At 47.6% G+C, this 9,624-nt stretch overlaps 1 protein-coding gene and 1 long non-coding RNA gene across 3 annotated transcripts in view; both read left to right on the top strand.

The window, feature by feature from the left end:
• The first annotated feature begins 214 nt into the window (after window positions 1-214).
• Window positions 215-5,279, top strand: LOC116942521 (uncharacterized). The gene is made up of 2 exons (XR_004402800.2): window positions 215-3,562; window positions 4,042-5,279. It is a non-coding gene; the product is annotated as an uncharacterized LOC116942521 (long non-coding RNA).
• A 3,444-nt stretch (window positions 5,280-8,723) lies between these two features.
• The window catches only part of PKHD1L1 (PKHD1 like 1), a 171,392-nt gene continuing 170,491 nt past the window's right edge, over window positions 8,724-9,624 (top strand). Inside the window, exon 1 of one of the 2 annotated variants that reach the window (XM_032954632.2) lies at window positions 8,724-8,953. The gene's annotated coding sequence lies outside the window, so the exon portion shown is untranslated. The remainder of the gene's footprint in view (window positions 8,954-9,624) is intronic. The other variant, XM_032954633.2, reaches the window with a different exon arrangement.

The following is a 9,624-nucleotide window of genomic DNA, read 5'->3' as shown; positions in this document are numbered from 1 at the left end:
GTAATGACACTACGAACATCATCCGCATGCATCTCCAAACCAAACGCCATGCATGAGCTTCATCTAAACGATTCTTTAAATTTTGATTTAAAGCTTTCGTGACTGCAGTAATTCATATTCTTAGCCCTTTCGGTAAAATCACGTTGAAGGGAAACAATAAAATGATAATATATATAATATATTTATTATGTTATTTATTATTTTATTGTTTCCCTTCAACGTGACTTTACCGAAAGAGCTAAGAATATAAACGATTATTTGTTAAAGGCGAGCTCTGGCCCATATAGTAACACGGACTTTTCCTTGGGGCTAAGATATTTGATTGTAAATGACATCACTCACCCGAACATATTGTCCATGTCTAAAATTCAGACAGTGCGGTAGCGTGATTACAACCTGGACGGGAACTGGTTACCATGTAATTCACAATAACCTCGAATATACACTCCAGTTGACTGTTAATCCACGACTGTGTGAAGGCCTCCTACACACGCTCTGTTGGTTGTGAGGAGGTTTCTCAACCATACTTCACCACGCTGGTCAGTGCGGGTGGGTCATGAGGGCGGTGTTGAGGGGGGTTCAGAACCGGTCCGGTTATGATGTCACTGATGTCAGCCGTGACCGTCAATGAACATCAGGTCGCCGAGTTCATGTCTGGGGGGGGGGGTGGTGCACTAACCACTGCGCCACCGCTCCACACGGCTGTTCGCTTTATTGGCGAGCCGCGCTTCGCTGTATGATCTAAGCCATGTAGGGAGCACGCTATGACTTAAAAAAAAACTCCCTTTAATAAGTGAGCCAGGGCACGATGCGCTGTGCCGTGTTGTTGTTGTTGCTGTGTATCCATGGAGTCGTTTCGCCTGCTGCTCCTGCTGCCGCTGTTAATTAACGTTCAGTCACTCATGTGCCGGGGTAGAAAACCTCTACTCTCTGAACAACAGAACATTTCAATGGCTCTCAACAGAAGCTGGAGTGCCCCAGATATCCTTTATCACTATTGTGAGAGAACAACCCATTGCTCTGCCACTCTTGTACAAAGTAAACACGCGGGGAGAGCTCACACACACAGAGTGTTCATCTGCTGTATGGAGTCCTGGTTATAAATATATTCTGTAGTGAGAACACGTTTTGTTTTTCGGTGCAAAGTGACACAATAACCGCGATGATAACCTTCAGCCAGGCTTGTCTCATTTTTAGAATGCATAGTAGATTTCAATACGCGGTTAATGGAAACACTGTATGCAGAGCGACTTGCCATGTATTTAACACAGATGTTAAGGAAGGTTTTTCGATCAGTCACGTGCAGTAAGAGACGTGGCTCGGTTCTGTGGTGAAGACGCAGAGAGAGAGAGAGAGTTTTGGAATTCGTGGCCACACAGGAAGATGAGTTAATTGTCGATTTAAAGCTTTCGTGACTGCAGCGATTCATATTATTGGTTCTTTCGGTAAAGTCACGTAGAAGGGAAATAATGAAATAATAAAAATAGAACAATTAAATTCTCACGACGTGTAGATTGCAACACAAGCAATCATCATCAGGTGTGAAAACCACAGCAAGAAAATACTTATTATTATTGTATTATTTCCCTTCTACGTGACTTTACCGAAAGAACCAAGAATATTAGTTAATTTGTTAATTCCGACTGACAAAGCTCCTACAGCAGATGCGTGAACACGTCTTTAAACTACTATCCAGAATCCAGTGGCTTCATATCATCTCCCTCGCCTGGTGATGCAGAAAGATCGTGGGTTCGGTCCCGACCATGACGCCTATATATTTGGAGTTTACATGGTCTCAGCGTGGTCGCGTGGATTTTCCTCCAAGTCTTTCGGTTTTTTCCTCCACATTTTGAAACATGCGATTAGAGCACTTGGCTGATATCATTTCCACATAACAAGCCACTTAGTTGAGCTATCATTTGTGGCAAGGTCGCTTCTGAAAAAAACAGCCAATAGCTTCGTGGGCTTGACCTGGTAAAATTAAATAGTTTTTAGTTTCATTTGAGAGTGACGGACAAACGAAACCCTGGTTTAAACAAAATGTGTACAAAACTATTCGCCTGATACGCAGCTGTGAAAGCAATGACCCCGTTATGTCTCTTTAGATCGGCGGCATGAGCACAACGAGAACCGAACACGTGGCTCCGCGTGAGCTAGCTGCTCGCAATCCCAAGGTGGCGAGTTCAAATCCTAGGGGGGGTTGACTCAGCCCATCATCGCTGTAGGGTAGCTAAAATCAGTACAACCTTGTCGGGAAGAAAACGGTGGTTCGACCCGACCACAGGAATGTGAAGTAAACAGATGAGCCACAATGCCCCAATATTCATTTGAGCAGGATCTCACTTTGCAAATTGATTTGAAACAGCTGCACAGTAACCACACTGCGACACTTCTTTAGCAGGTGAGTGGAATTGCAGGGATAATAGCTTCAATGTTCTGCTCGACCTCTCATCTATATAAATAAGAGAGTGCTCGTTTGTCGCTGGCCGCTTGACATCTTGATCTTTATATTCATATTTTTGGTTCTTTTGGTAAAGTCACGTAGAAGGGAAAAAATAAAATAATAAAAATATAAAACAATAAAATTATCACGACATTTCGACTGCAACACAAGCAATCATCGTCAGGTGTAAAAAACAAAAGCAAGAAAATTTTGAAAAAAGTGGCGTTTTTTTAAAAAGTTAGCACCACGGAGAGCGATTTGTCAGTTATTCAGATGGACGAGTCCATCTATGTTCGGAAAAGAGGAGGGGGGAGATGAAAATAATGGATGCCGTCTGAAAGCCACCGTAAGCGTGAACAATCAATTAAGACCCGAAATGGTTGATCAAATCCTTCCAATGATTGCAAAGCCAGAATCCATCTTCTCGGTTAAAATTGTCTCTGTGTTTGTATTTGTGGATAGCCTCATGAACGAATCTCTCATGGTAGCCAGATGGCTTGCAAAGAACCTCTGTCTTGGAGAAGTCAATGTCATGTGAGCCTACTGAATTATAACAATGATCTGCCACTGCCGAGGTGTTCGTCCTACCGTGTTTAAGGTCTGCTTTGTGCTCACGAATGCGGTCCGAGACATGGCGTTTGGTTTCTCCAATGTAACTACTACCACAGAGGCAACTTACTTTGTAGACGCCAGGGTACTGTATGTCCGGAATCACATCTTTTACAGACGGAACCAGATCACGGATTTTATGTAATGTGTTCAATCGGACCTGGATCTTGTGTTTATGCAAGATTTTGGAGATCTTTTTTGTGATCCCCGCAATGTAGGGTAAAGTGATGGTTTTGAATGGCTCCTCAAGAGGGTCCTTCTTCATGGTTGGAGTGATATCTTGATTTTTTGTGCATGTGCTCAGCTAATGTGTCCGAACACGTGTACGCGTCTTCTTTAGTTACGTTATGAAGCCATCCCACGACATCCAGGGTGGTATCAGTGGAGGAGTCCGCTTGTCCCACCATACACAGCTTAACATCTCGTCGCGTTACTGCTCTTTGTCACTGATCACCAGGATGCTTTGCTCGCTGACTTGCGCATGGAAGCAAGACGCATGGCAACTTAATTGTGAGTATTGTATCTTGGGATATATTTATATTAATATTGTCACTGAGGCTGTCTTCCTCTTAACCCAATGTGCGGTGTTACTAACATAATAAATATAGTTATAGCCTACATATTATTGTACTCTATACCGGATTATTAACAAGAAACATTCCGTGGCTATTTCAGTAAAAGTGAGTCGGGAGAAAGGAGGGGGGCTAACAGTCGTATCTTGCATAGCCCCCAAATAAGTCGTTGCGCTGTGGTACAATACAAGCGACGGACCAAAGTGGCTGACATTATCCAATCAAATGAAGGCGGCGTGTCAAATAATTAATTACTCGATCCGATCGATTGCCAATAATTCGATACGGCAACACCATATTTGGGCAAAAGACACGCCCCTTCCACAAAACTCCACGACCACTTCCATATACGGGGGGGGGGGGCAAATCTCTGACCGTTGATTTCGTCGGGTGCACGATTTTATCGCTCTATTACAGGGCCCCCCACCACCCAACCCAGCCCAGCCCACGTCTCGCGCCCCCGGGAGTCGTTTTCGGCCCGCCAGACCCACGCGCGTTCCTGGCGCCCGCGGTGGCATCCGTCCCCCCGCGCGCGTTACCGCCGCCTACCGCCAGGGAGCGCTCTGCCGCCGGCGGCACCAACCCTGGCCAGGGGGCAGGCGCGGCGCCAGTGAGGGCCGATTTGTTTTTGAGCGACCGGGTGAGACATCGCGAGAGCCGAGGATGGTGACTGGTCTGGGTTAATGCAATGTCAAAAGTGATTGTTACGGAACAAAGCGGCACCGTGAAGCAAATTGATATCAGGGGAAAAAAATCAACCGTGGTTCGAAACAATTTGATATTTAACTTTGATTTCATATCGATTTATGTTGGTGTAATTCTTTCGATTTCCCATGCAATGCAGTGTTTTTTTCTGATTTCTATTTACTTCATTGCTGTTCCTTGCCTCGTTTGCTTTACTTTTGTCAGTGGTGACCGAGATCGCTCTTGCAAATGAGCCTCATCATCCTGGTCTCTGCAGCGCTCACATGCGTTTCACAAAACCAACTTGAACTACATTCACACTTCCACAACCTCGACTCTGTCCGCTGGTGGTCATCCTACGGCCGTGTACAGAAGTGGTCTAAGAACGGCGATGTCATCTTGCTTTGCAATCATGATGGGATTCCTGTCGTGTGTTGCTGTTTGAACACACCAATTGCTGGTATATTATGAATGCATGTTGAAGGTTCGCACCGTACTAGCCATCCCTGCTAACCGGAGTTGCGGGGAAAGGACAACATCCGAAACACAAAACGCAGTTAAAAAAAATGAGTGTTCAATATATATGATTTAAAAGTGCGTAGCTCCAGTGGCTTCCTAATATCATAAGGAAGCGCGTTCCAGACGGCCACAGAAGCGCATCCGAAACCGCGCGATAACCATCCAGAAAGCCTCTCGGCATTGTTTGAGTCTCCTCGGTTGACGCGTGCTTCTGGTACAGCCCCGGCTCCACACTTGACGAGCACAGACCCCAGCACCGTCCCGCGATATTGTCGGCCACACGGCCTTCTGAGAAGGCGTGATGAGTGCAGCATTGGTTCAACACGAAGAAAAACTCTGCTACTGGTTTCAGTATTCGGTGCCTGAATGTAGAAGGCGAGTAGCAGCAGCAGTACGGTTATATAGGCTGTTCTATTCTGTTACATTGTTTTCAAGTAAACCATCCATCTATATTCCTGTGGTGTTCTATACTCGAGTATTTGATTGTCTTCGTAATGAACGACAGAAGACTCGGCGCACGTATGGCACTGTTGGTAGGCGGCATCATGTAGGGCAGGGGTGCGGAACGTCCGGCCCGCGGGCCGTCCAAGGTCCGCGAAATAATTTGGTGTGGCCCTGCCAAGGCAATCGCAGGCGGGACTCGAAATTCAATCAATCTAGGAGCAAACCTGCACAAGCAGTTGCGAGTAGCAACATCATCAATACCAGCTAACATCATCACACGCCTCGCCAAAGGGAAGCAGTTCCAGCCATCGCATTAGGGGTGAGTTAATTAAATGTTTGACCAAATATAACAGCCAAATTTTTTAGTTGATAATTTTGTATGGCTCGCGAATGATGTTATAAATATCCAAATGGCCCTTGGCAGAAAAAAAGGTTCCTCCACCCCTAATGTAGGGGATGTAAGGTGTCGTGCGAATGAGGTGACCCAGTCTCCACAACACGCCATCTGTGCAAGCGCTTACTCCAGGCATTCAATAAACTGACACACATTTTTAATTAACGCCAATTTAGTCACTGGTCACACATGTGCGTTTGAACCACGAGAAATATTTTGTAAAAAGTTTCCACTGTAATTAGCAATTCTGTTCAAGCTGGCAACAGCGTGAAAGCAGTGCCAGAAAAGATGAAAGGGCAGCTCAGCGGATCACGGCTGTTTCCGAGGACATGAAGCGATTCCCTGCATAAAAAACTATACTAATAAAGTATATTTTCTATTTTATTTGACCAGATAAGGCTCACTGAGCTATATGTAGCTGTTTTGCAGAAGCGACCTGACCACAAATGATAGTTCAACGAAGTGTCTTATCGTGTGGAAAATTTATAGCAGCCAAATATTTTTTAGGAGGACCCAGAGAAAAATTCACGTGGCCACGGGGAGAGAGACATTCGACCTCCAAATATACAGGCGACAGGTTCAGGATCAAACCCACGACCTCCTGCATACCAGGTGAGGGAGTTAACATCTCGCCACCATGGCACCCCAGAATGTGGTTGCTTAGCTCCCGGATGAAACCATTTATAGAGAGTACAGAATTACTATTTATGCCACTGTGTGCCAAATTAAACTGGGAATTTAATAGTGCGAGTGTGCATATCACATTACAACCTATTCGTGTTAACTCGTCCAATTCTTAATGAGAGTAAGTGAATATTACATTAGTATTGCTTGCTTTCTTGAGTGAAAGTCCGGGAAAAAGGGAACGTCTTTATTGAAAATTGTATTCAAAAGATAATTAGCATAATCCCCTGGAACACGATTTCGAGATTTCTTTGCCTGACGGGGCCAGAACCTGAATGGGATTTTCAGAGGCAGCTGTATAGTGAGTCTATGGGGGCCATTCAGCGGCAGCTGTGGCGAGTGGGGGCTGCAGAAGAGTCCTCGCGCTGTCGGGAGGGCATGAACAAATACCCTTTCACATCACAAGAGCGCATCGACACTCGAGTGCGTCGCTTGATACAGCACACGATGCAACAACGAGGACTGCAGCCTTGACAAGTCATTCCACTTGGACATCTCCTTTGAGGCGATAACTTAATGATTTTAATGAATAATTACGTGAGGCATTTCACAGGGCCCTTGACACGTCAGTGCACTGCTGGATGAATGCCTCCCCACGCTGTCGGTCGCAGGGGTAGTTTAGCTGACACTCGCCACTGATGGTAGAAAACAACTTCATCCGCGGCGTTCAGATCTCAAGTTTCAAGGGGAGAACTCTAGAGACTATTTGCAACAGTGAGTGAATGAGTGAGTGGCTGAGCGAATGAACGAGTGGATGAGTGAATTAATGGGTGAGTGAAATGGTGGGTGATTGAGTGGGTGAAACGATGTGCGAGCTCAAGTTTAGAAAGTGTATGTTTTAAGCAAGTGGTGAGAACTCAAGAGCAGAGGATTTCATTTTCACGAGTGGCATGGGGCATGAGCCTGCCAGTAGGGGCGACGATTGCTTATGTGCAATCCCAATCGAGTAATTCGTGAATAATTTATTACGAATGGGTGTCTAAGCAACACAAATCACACTGCTGCTTGTACTGGTGCTTACATGTATTTTGATGGCCACCTAAGGACAAGAAGACCACAGTGCAGTTCTTCAGGAACTTATGATGTTTTTTTGTGTGTGCACGTGTCTGTGTGTCGTTTGAATCTCATGGTGTTCCATCATCATCATTGTCATCATCATCATCAGAAACGCGCCACTGGGATGGCCCGCCGCGCGTCACGGCGTTGTAGGAGGAGGCCCCCCGCAAGGTGAGGCCGGCGAGTAAGTGACCGAGCCCCTTCGTTCGGCCGACTGCACGACGCCGGGATGGTGCCGCTGGGGGAGAGCTGCCCTGCGTTGTCAGGTGACCCAGAAGCAGGCCAAGGCGTGCGGGGGAGGCCACGCAGCCGGATGCGGCTCGAGCGGATGATGCCACGGACGTCTCCGACTGGTCTGGCCCGCGCAATGTTTCCATGATGGTTGCGTGTTCTCATTATTATAGATTTCATAAAACGCACTTCCTTGAAATGCTCTTCGGGTGCGAGCAAAGTGATCTAGAATAGTAGCGATAACCATATAGTAGAACCGTTTATCGAACCAGGTAGCTCAGCGGTACAGCGAGTTAAACATAAGCGGAAAGTTGAGAGTTCAAATTCTGGTTGGGGGTTGACTCAGCCCATCACCGCTCTGGGGTCGATAAAACGAGTATCACTTCGGAGGGGAAGTCAACAGTGGTTCTATGATAGACTCGCCTCTACCATAGGAATGATTCATTTCCTCCATGGCTCCGTAGAGTAAACAGGAAATGAGCACCAATTACTCAATGCTCATTGCACAGAAAACCATTTTTCTTATTAATCAGTTCGCAGCTGGATGAACGCCTCCACACGAGGTGTCGTCAGCAACCGCGGTTGTTGCACCAATACCTCACCACGCAGCTCAGCGCGGTTTGGTAAAGAGTGTGGATGGAGTGGGGGGGGGGGGACGCGCAAGACCACTGATGTTAGCCGTGGCTGGGAATCGAACTCGGGGGGGGGGAGTGGGGGGAGGCTTCACAGGCGTAGTGAGCTCCAGGAGCACGGCTGCGTCTCTCCATGCGCTCTGTCTCAGCTGTGGGGAGCGGTGGCGCAGCACTGCGAGACGAAACACGGCGATCTCAGTTCCAGTCCCACTCACGATCGATAACGGTGGCGAATATTTGAACCCGTCCTGGGCCTCCCCGAGGTCGACTCAGCCTTAAATGAATGTCTGGTGCCGTGCGTACACAACAGCACCGGAGAAACGAAGGCGGCCGGGCGTGGTGTTGGTCACCCACCCCCTCGCGTGCCGTGCCGGTCCTCATCGGCACTTATTAACATTACTTTCCCCAAACAGTCTGCTAAAGGCTACATGGGGGGAGTTTGTCCGTGTCCTATTTGTGAACTCACGTACAGCTCTGATGCCGCGAGAAAGAGGAGGGGACTCGCCCCGTGACATTCTATCGCAACACGGGGGAGGGTGTCCCCGGCACGGAACGACCAACCCCCTCGGCCCCCTGGCCCAGGGGGAGGGGAGGGCGCCTGTGGGCATAAGTGGGGACCCCCATGCAGAGCCGCGTGGAGACGGAGCGCAGAGCGGACCAGGTGCGGGACGAGGGAGCGAGGGAGGTATGAGGCAGCGCTGCCCCTCACAAGCAATGGGGAAACACCTCCAGCGATGACGAGATGTTATCTACCTCGCGTGGTATGCAGGACGTTGTGGGTTCGGTCCCGACCCTGACGCCTGCTGTGTATTTGCTCCTCTGGTTTGTCCCTCCACGCTTAGAAACTTGCGTCTCGAGCGGGGTTTGGGCAATCCGCGACTCCGCAGCCGCATGCGGCTCTTCAAGGACTGCTTCGTGACTCGTTATTTATTTAGGACCTCCGTCTCGTATCGGCCGCGTGCTTTGCGGATTTTGGATATCTTTGAGTTTGTTTTTACCGAATTCGAAAAAACAATGACGCGTCTTGTCGTTTTGATTGCCGACTCCTGGTTTGGAGCATCCGGCTACTATGAATGTCCACGTGGTGATGGAAGCCACTTTGGTTGAGCTATCGTTTGTGGCCAGGTCGCTTCAGAAAGACAACTACGTAGCTCAGTGGGGCCTCACCTGGTAACATTTTTTTTAAAGTTCAGTTTACACAGCTCGCATCACGCTGTTATTCTCCATGGCATTGCGTGAGGGTCTGAGTGAGCCTGTGGGTCTTTATTTGAGTCTACATGTCTCTGTAACAGTCTGCAGGTCTCTGTGTGAGTCTATGTGTTTGTATGGGAATATATAGTGTACTGTATGTATAGT

Source organism: Petromyzon marinus, chromosome 15 (genome assembly GCF_048934315.1).
Source record: "Petromyzon marinus isolate PM22_M1 ecotype Great Lakes invasive population chromosome 15, UKy_Petmar_22M1.pri1.0, whole genome shotgun sequence".
In the NCBI taxonomy this organism is placed as follows: domain Eukaryota; kingdom Metazoa; phylum Chordata; class Hyperoartia; order Petromyzontiformes; family Petromyzontidae; genus Petromyzon; species Petromyzon marinus.
This window is presented reverse-complemented; position numbering and strand designations above follow the sequence as displayed.